Here is a 9544-nt window from a genome sequence, read left to right on the forward strand (position 1 = left end):
GTAGCTACTGCTTATATAGGTTAATGTGTTTATCTTTTTGTTTTCTCCTGATTGGATGAAAACAGTGTAGTGTATGTCTGGTTTCTCCTTGCTGACAAATTTTGTTGAAAATCCCGAGAAGCTCGTGAGAAGGGTCCGACCTCGCGTCGTCCCTCCTCCGATCTCGCAGTCGACAAGAGAGCCAACTTCCCAAGCACCATTAATCACTGAACTCATGGCTGAGAAGACTCTCCGTGACTTCTCCGTCCCCTCAACTGCCAATGTGGCAACTGGACCCAACGTTGATGTTGGGGACATGAACTTTGAGCTGAAGTCCAGCCTCATTAACATGGTGCAGGCTAGCCCATTCTGCGACAAGCCAAACGAGGACGCCAACGCCCATCTCCAGAACTTTCTGGAGCTCTACAAGACCGTAACCATATGGGGCGTTACAACTGACGCTATCAGGCTCCGCCTGTTTCCTTTCTCCCTCCTGGGGAAGGCAAAACATTGGTTTTATTAGAACAAGGAAGTCGTCAGCACATGGGACAAGTGTTCAACAGCGTTCCTCACTAAATTCTTCCCGTTGGGCAAAACAAATGCCCTACATGGAAGAATTTCAAGTTTCCGGCAAACAGGGATTGAATCTATCCCAGAAGCTTGGGAGAGATTGCAAGAATACATACTCGCCTGTCCTCATCATGGGATGGACGAGTGGCTCATGCTCCAAAGCTTCTACAACGAGCTAACGACTACATCCAGAGCCCACCTTGATGCTGCTGCTGGAGGAGCTTATCTCGACTTGACAATTGCCAAGACGAGGAGCGTTCCCAGCCCTGAACCAAAGGCAGAATGCATACCATCAAGGAGACGAACATGCTCGCCGCCAAGCTGGACCTCCTAATGAAGAATCTTGATGAAGGGAACCGGCCACAGGTGCCTGTTCCCGTCCATGCCATGAACTCGTACTTTACGTGCGAGGTTTGTGGTGAAGGTGGACACTCAGGAAATGACTGCCCCGAGACCCAAGAAGATGCAGCCTACATCGACAACAACAACACCGAGTTCCGTCCACAAGGAGGCCAGGGGTGGGGTCAAGCACGCCCACCATTCCAAGGAGGAGGTAACAATTTTAACTCAAATTTCAATTCGAATTTCAATTCGAACCAAACCTCCTTGAGAGACTTAGTCTTTGGCCAAGCTAAAATCAATGAATCATTAAACAGAAAGCTTGCTGCCAATGATACAATTTTAGAAAGCATACATGCTAAAGTTGAAACTCTTTCTTCTGCTCATAAAAATCAATTAAGTTTCAACAAAATGATAGAAACTCAACTGGCTCAAATCGCTGCTGCTGCTCCTGTCTCTGAGAACGGGAAGATCCCGGGGCAACCCGAATCTCTCGTTGAAACTGCAAATATGGTGTCTACCGGGTGGGGCAACCTTCCCCGGCAGACTTCGCAAACTAACCATGCAGGCAGGTACAATCCCCCAAAGAATGATACCTGGAATGGCCTGGTAGCAGCAATTCAAGAAGATCCAGGGGTCCCCATGATCAGCTGCTCAATCTTCAATCAATACTATGAGCATGCACTCTGAGACCTAGGGGCTAGTGTCAACATTATGCCCATGGTGATATGTGAGAAACTCTTATACCCTGCTCTCTCCCCTACACACACCTTGTGCACAGCATATTACTCTTCCCATATGTACTTATGAAAAATTGGCACATACCTAAGGTTCTAGAAGATGGGGCGTATTTGTTTTTCATCCCTCGGTCTTGAGCGGTTGTTGGACTGAACAACCTTCATCGGAATGTTCCCTGCTACCTGTTCAGGTTCTCAACTCGGATTTTTGCAAGAGTTTTCGAAAGAGGTTCAGGTCTCCCAATGGTACTCTCGAGTCGCTCAAAGTGTATGATCCTCACATATGGTCGAGAAATATGACCATCTTCTTCCTATCTCCAAGGCTGATATGTTGAGTTTATGAGTAGGAAAATGTATGCATACCTTGGTTACCTGTATTGCTTAGCCGAAGGGTGATCCGAGTCAGGGTCGGTACTTAGCCAAATCCAGGTCTCATGGAACATGGGGGTTTTGGAGGGTATGGAATAGATGGTATGAATGGCTTCCCATTTATTTGAACTCCATAATTTGCAACTTGAAATGGAGAGTGGGCTTCTCTTTTTCTTTCTTTTTCTTTTTTTTAAAGAAGATAACTCCACTCTCCTTTGCTAGAATATCATGAATTTTTCTCTTTGGAAGAATGGGGAAGCTTTTGTGGAATGAACTTGTGGTATATGAGATGGTGATTGCGGGGACACATAGCTGGCAAGAGTGGATGTCAATTCCCGGAGTGGGTGACTGATAGGCCGGCTATGCTAGGGCTAGCAAATGGTGGATTTGTGGGATAGAGACCTGTAGAAGGCAAGTACCATTCCCGAAGTGGATGCACTATTCGACATAGCTCAAAGTAAATTTAGATAGCTCAAAACGGTTTGTGCAATATAAGGCTCTGGATGGGTCATTTTTACCATGGGAAACCTTCACCAAAATTTCAGTTTTTAAAAGAATTCCGAGGGGTTCCCTACTAGAGCAGCAGTTTAAATTCCGGTTTGGGCTATCTCGAATCCCGCAACAACTTAGACTTTCAGAAATTAAACTCATGCCTCCACACAACTAGATTTTCAGTGGAACTACTATGTGCCAACTAGTTCAAATACTAGGAGAGTAAAAAGTTGTAAACGAGGCACATACAGAGTTTAAATAGAGCAACTATTCATCATTTCCAAAGTGAGAGCTCACACAGATTTCCACTCATATATTTTATTCAAAGCATGTAAATATTTTTGGTGGTTTTTGTTTATAGATTATTTGTTCATTACTACTACTACTTATTATTATTATTATTATTATTATTATTATTATTATTATTATTATTTGGCATGGCTACTGAATGGAAAGAAACGGTGCGATGACTTACCTGGCGGTGTGACTCCCCCCAAGCTTCGATGAAGCTCAGTCCTCCTCATCGGAGTCCTACTCTCCCTCATCGGGGTCCTCATTATCATCATCCTTGTCCTCCTCCTCGTTGTTGTTGTTCTCCTCGTCATCGTCATTGTCCTGTTCGGGCGGCTGGTACTGCTGGTTCTGGTACGACTGGGACTGCTAATAGTCCAGCCCAAGGTGGATGAAGATGTTCGAGATGTCGTACTGCAAGGCAGAGGTCAACCCCTAGCTCTCCTGGGTGAGCTGGGTGTTGTGTGTCATCGTGTCCTGCATCTCCTACTGCTGCGTCCCGAGTGTGCTGATGCGATTCGAAAGGTCCGTGATGCTCCGAAGAATCGGGTCCTCATAGTTGAAGCGTGCCGACGATGAGGTATCCATCTGTGGACCATAAGACGAATGCATACCTGTGGGGTAGTGCGGTCCTTGTCCACCGGCGAATCCGCTACTGCTGGCCTGGTACGGGTCATAGTTGTAATGACCGTACGCCTCCTCGAAGCTCATGTTCTCCGTGGATGGCTGTTGGGTATTTTAGCATCACGAATAAATCCGCAAGCGCACGAATACCGTTGTAGCTTTCACCTCAGAATATTCCAAGGGTTATCGAATCCACAGGGAACTTGTGTGCACTCTCTTCTATTCTAATCGGTCCAAGGACACACCAAGATAGGTAGAAGGGAAGAGAGGATTCCTAAGATAGCGCTACTGCTGAGTTAAAGGCCGATCTCTCTGGCACAATACTCGCTTCGGGCACTGGCTTACAACTGGTCTGCCAGTCGACTCCGGCCAACAGCTCTACGCTATATCTTAACATGGAGGATTACGAAGGACCAATAGGGCTGTCACCACCTATGGCCTACCTCTACTAAACCGTGGGATATAAGGCAAACGAAGGATAACCACTAGCCTAGACACCACGTCTACGCTATTGATTACTACTGCAATCTAACTACGTATGAGCTCCCGTAGTAAACTATAGCACTCTGTATTAATATAGAGCGACGAACCCATGAGTAAGAGAACTGATCTCACTCAACTACAAGCACTACTAGCATATACTATACCAGGTAAAATACTAGAGATAGGAACCACGAATACTTACTAAACCCCGAAGAATGTAGCAGCATCCGTAGAGGTACAAGCTAGGGTAGAGTGCCGACACTCCGGAACTTCTCCCGAACTACTCCCTCACTCTCATAGAGGTACAATTTGGAGAAGAGCGCCGAAGACTGGCGCCCCTCCTAAGTACCTCTATCCTCTCCGTAAGCTAACACAACTCTAAACACAAGAGGAGGCTTGAAGTTGAGCACTTGGATGGATGTGAACTCCAACTTGGTGGTTGTGTTGAAATGGAGCCTCTCCCCTCATATTTATAGAGGGGGTACATGGTGCTTTCGGCTGAGGATTGAGCTGGTGCCTCCTTGCACCGCCTTTGGCATCGAATGAGGGATCTCCACGTGGAAGATGAGGCCGAGGCGAACCGACCTTAGGTCGGGCGACCTGGTTGGTCGGCCGACCAAAAAAGGTGGCCGAACCGCCTCAAACTTGGTCTGCAGGCTGCTAGGTGGGCCCCCATGTCATACCCAGGGGTGTGGTTTAGATGCTCTGGTGGGCCCGTGGATCCTCGTGAATGCGTCTGATTCATTGAGAGGGTGTTGCCACGGATTGATGACGTGTCACCTTGCTTGTGGGCTGCATTCCTTCTCATGTGAGGCTATTTAGTGGGCCATTTGATCCTTGTTGAAATGAACATGGCACCATTTATGCCATTTAGTGATTTTGGTGATCGAATGACAACACAACTCTTGGGCTAATATGATTGTTAAGAAAACCATTCTCAGGCTTTTAGGTTCAAGTGATGACAAAGAGAAAGAAAAGATAGGCGTAGCAAGGCCCGAAGGGCCGCCCCTACGAGGGTTCCGCCAAGGGCATCGGTGCATCCGATGGTAGTCGGAAGAACCGACGCTATGGAATTCTGGTGCAGAAGGGAATCGAAGCCAAGTCAGTCTATAGGCACCGGTTGAACCGACGGGTCAAAAAGGGGCATCAGTGCATTGGGCGTCCTATGTTCCAGAGACGATGTCAAGCGCCCAGGAGAAGATTCTTCAGCACTGGTTCAACCGACGGTGCATTGGAGTATTGCGTCGGTGCAATGACGTCAGCGCCCAGAAGAAGATTCTTAAGCATCGGATGAACCAGTGATGCATCGGTACAAAGCGTCGGTTCAACCGGTGATCACTGCGTCAGCTGTCAGGAGTTCAACGGCTACTTCGGGTTATGAGTGACCGGAAGAACCGACGCTACCGCAGCCAGAGGCATCGGTTCTTCCGGTGATACGTAGATTTTCAGCTGACCGTTGGAGCAACGGCTACAAGACTTGGTGGCCTATATATACACCTCACCCCGGCCATTTGAAGATTGCTAGAGTTGCTGGACATCCCACACACACCCAAGAACATCTCCAAGCCATACAAAAGCATCAAGATCATATCCTTAGCCCTTAGCACACTTTGAGAGTGTTGAGTAAAGGTTAGCTCTTAGTGAGTGTGATTGCAAGGCTTAGAGCCTTTGTGCTGTGGTTCATTAGCGAACCAAAACAAAAGCTTGGTGCGCCGGCACCTTAGAGCGTGAAGCTCGCCGGCAACGTCATCGACCCTCCGACTTGGTGTGGAGCGGTGACGACATCTTTGTGCGGGGGACGTGGAGACCCCCATCCTTTGTGGAGAAGCTTCTTAGTGGAACCCGGGGCCAAGGTGACCGTGATTGTGTTCACGAAAGAGACTTGGTGGCCGAGTAGCAATACTCTTAGTGAGTGCTACAACAACGTGGATGTAGGTGTGCCTTTGTGGCTAACCGAACCACAGGATAAACACCCGCATCACGAGTTTGCTATCTCCTATCCCGCTCTTTAAGCTTCCGCATTTCATACTAGCAATTTGTGTGCCTTTACTTTCATAGAATAGTTTCTTGATAGGAAAGGCTATAGGTTGCTAAACTCTTTTGGGATAGGGTTTTCACGCTAGAACAACCTAGTTGCACATCTAGATAGCATGTTTTAGTTTAAGTTTTGTGCAAACTAGTTGGAGCTATAGGTCTAAGTTTTTAGAGAGCCTAATTCACCCCCTCCCCCTCTTAGGCTAGAGCACCCGATCACTTTCACTTGTACGTAGTTGCACATTTTGCCTTGAACTGAGGAGTGTGTTTCCCTACTCATGAAGTGTGTTTTCACCCTTATTTCACCTGCATACAAATATTTACCAACACTCGTGGAAATGGTCAGTAATAAACCCCTACCACTATGTTGATGTTTACATTTTATGTATTTATGCAGGAGTTGATAGCCTAAATTTGGTACTTAAGAGCCGTCAACAACTCCCCCACACTTAGCCTTTGCTCGTCCTCGAGTAAAGCAGAAAGGACTATGGTGAAACATGAATTCCAAAGGTGTGAAGCGAGCATAAGAGATATTCCCAACCATACCTTGCACATGTGAACTTTGAAGTGTCTATCATGCCATCTTGGGTAGTTGATGAATGGAATGGTCGCGAATCAAATCACTTCTAGTCTTCATGTCAAGTAGCTTGGGATTTTTCAATAAGTTTTCAAAACAAACCTTGCTTAGCTCCTCATTTGATTCTCTCAGATCGGTCAATGTGTATATGTCCTTACCAAGGCATTTGACTTGCCTTTTCTTCATCCTACTTCTAGTGATGGATATATGTGGAGCTCAAGGTAGGGCATGAAGTATAAGGCATACTTGTATCACATATATTGCAAAGTCAAAAACCGATCCAAAGAGAAAAACAAGTCATACAATCAGATCAAGATTTGCACGTGCATGGATTGTGATGGATGGAATGGAAACTCCTTTTGTATTATCTCTCTCCCTAAATAAATTCTTTTGAGAGCATGGCTATCTCTTTTTTTTCATGGTCCTTCATGTGCCCACATTTTTTTCTTTCTATTTTTTTCTCAATACTTGGACCTTCATGTGTCCATATTTTTTTTCTCGATAGCCCATGCCTCTCTTTTTTTTAAAATAAAAACTGGAGAGAGAGACCAACACATATAGTGGAGCATTTATTTTGTGGAATGAGTGAATGGTACAATGCTAACTTCTCAAAGAAGCATAGCAAGGGGGTATATGGTGTGCACGTGAATCTTGATCATGAAAGCATAAAAAGAATTCTCTCAAGGGTCACAACAATTTGACAAAGCTCCATGCAAAAACAAGCAGCATATGTGTATATGGTTTTCAAGAAGTATCATCATATGGCTTTGGTAGGACTTTTGGCATATCAAAGATGAGCTTTGCAAAGGTATTACAAATTTTCAAATAAATCTCCCAAGCACTTAAACAATAAAGAGCGAAGATCATATCATTCAAACCATATCTCAAACGTCAACTACTTAGATAAGCATGGCTTCCTAAGGATTTTTGTTCACAAGCATCAAGGTGATAAGTATGGAATAAAACATATGCAAGCCAACCGTAGGAAACATGTAGAGCAAGAAGATACACTGATTCATTATGAGTTTGATTTTAATGATTTAGAATTAAGGTCTATTCAAACTCATGAATCAAATAGAATTGAGAGGTAGAATGCGCACAAACCATCGCTCTTGAAGAAGATGGGGATCAAGGTAGTAGTTACTCAGCCAAACAAGAGGTGGCTGGTTGAATTTGGTGTCGTTGCCTTGTCCCTTGCCATGTTGGTGCAGACGATGTTGTGCGATACATATGTGGGAGATCTCGAATATGTATGGCAATGATTAACTTGTGAGATCTCCCCCACACTTGTACTTGTACCTGGTGCTGAATTCAAAACAAAAGATGGAAACAAAATAATGGCTCTGCTGGTTTTAAGAACCAGGGAGCTCCTAAAATTTATTTGAACTAAAATTTAATCTCACCAAGATACTTACTCAAGCAAGGCTGAACTAAGATTGCATCAACTTGAGTATGTTGTGCAACATTAATCCAAAACCTTGTCTTACCTTTCCATTTGAATTCAGCTCAATGACTCACCCAATCGTATTTGAAGATTTCTGTAGGGGTCAGTCCACAAATGCAACCAATATCTATACAAGTATTAACTCTAGAACATCAATCAAACTTGACACAAAGTCTAGTTTGACTGACAAGGACACTTTAACCTAAGCACCATGCTTAATTTAAAACGCCTACGAATGTATGCTGCAGACACACATTCAAACTAGAGCATACAAGAACAGACAAAGAAAACATGAAGCATGATTGAGCATTATTCAAACAGAGATAAGTATGAGCACGTACCTGGTGATCCTCGGGGGACCTCCTGGCAGGGCTTTGTTTAATGTCAAAAGCAGGACATTGAGAGCACTTACCATGGTGTCTTGTTGATGAAGAGTCAATGTTGTCACCATGACAATTCCTCTCATTTTTTTTCTTTTTTTATAGAGAGCAAGATGCAGGAACTAACACCAATTCGAAGACAAAATATGGATTGAGAAAGAACTTACTTCGGGGTACTCACATACCTCCCCCACACTTGGAGTTTATAAAACTTCAAGTGTATGGAGTTCAAGTTTCCTTCTGTAGTTGTTCCTTCATCAAGGCATATCGAGGGGTTGTAGTTGGTATAGCTCTGATGTTCGTAGGAGTTGCTTGTCCATCATTCTTCTTGATCTTCCCCTAGAAAGGTTAGCTACCAAAAATACCCGAAGGAAAATAATACATACTAGAACATGCTCTCACTTTTATTGAAGGGAAATAAATAAGTAAACAAATAAATGATAATCTGGGCTATCTCCCGGCAGTGCTTTGTTTTTATGGTCATAAGCTCGACCATGAGAACTCTTGTAGCCATCATTGGTGATGGGTCATTGTTTCACCACCAATTGTTGCAGCTAGCTACAAGATTAGTGCCACGGTGCACCCACAAAATCTGCAATGTTTACGATCAACATATACATCTACAACCAACCTTCTGAAAGTTTTACAGAAGAGGACCATAAGGTGGTTGTAGTCCTCGTGTGTGCACGGTGCACTAAGCATGCCTGACTCTAGAGTTGCATTGAATGAGCATGGTATTTCAAAGATGACGGTCCTATGCTCATCTGTGGAATCCTTTTCATCAGACTCTAGAGTCGGCGCCTCACAAAATTCCATGGCCCATGGATTCTCCATCTCAAGAGATTCATCGTGGGAAATCATAGTTGAGTCTCGATCATGGTCGAGAACAACTTTCTCGGGGCCAGAGGGAAGAGGTTCAAACTTGCTCAAGAGGGATGATGATCGTTCATCTTCACAAAAGTGAAGGATTTCATTCGAGTCATATTCAAAATGGGTTCGGATGACATGAACGGAGACTTATGCACCATCTCCTTGAGCGGGTTTAGCTTGGGAAAATGCTTCACCATAGTATTTTCTAAGCAAGACGTAGCAGTGGCAGAAGTGGTTTTCCTAAGCATTTCATCTAGATTCCCTTGGGATGAGAGAAGCTTTTCAAGCGGGGAGCCTAGGAGAAGATCAAAATCGAGGATATCAAAGATATGGAAATCTAAGTTGACCTCAATTT

General features: G+C 44.6%; 1 non-coding gene across 1 annotated transcript; it reads right to left on the bottom strand.

Annotated features, from left to right (window-relative positions):
- Positions 1-580: 580 nt before the first annotated feature.
- Positions 581-687, bottom strand: LOC120663232. Its single transcript, XR_005670449.1, has one exon. It is a non-coding gene; the product is annotated as a small nucleolar RNA R71 (small nucleolar RNA).
- Between the last annotated feature and the right edge of the window lie 8857 nt (positions 688-9544).

Source organism: Panicum virgatum, chromosome 2N (assembly GCF_016808335.1).
Source record: "Panicum virgatum strain AP13 chromosome 2N, P.virgatum_v5, whole genome shotgun sequence".
Lineage (NCBI taxonomy): Eukaryota > Viridiplantae > Streptophyta > Magnoliopsida > Poales > Poaceae > Panicum > Panicum virgatum.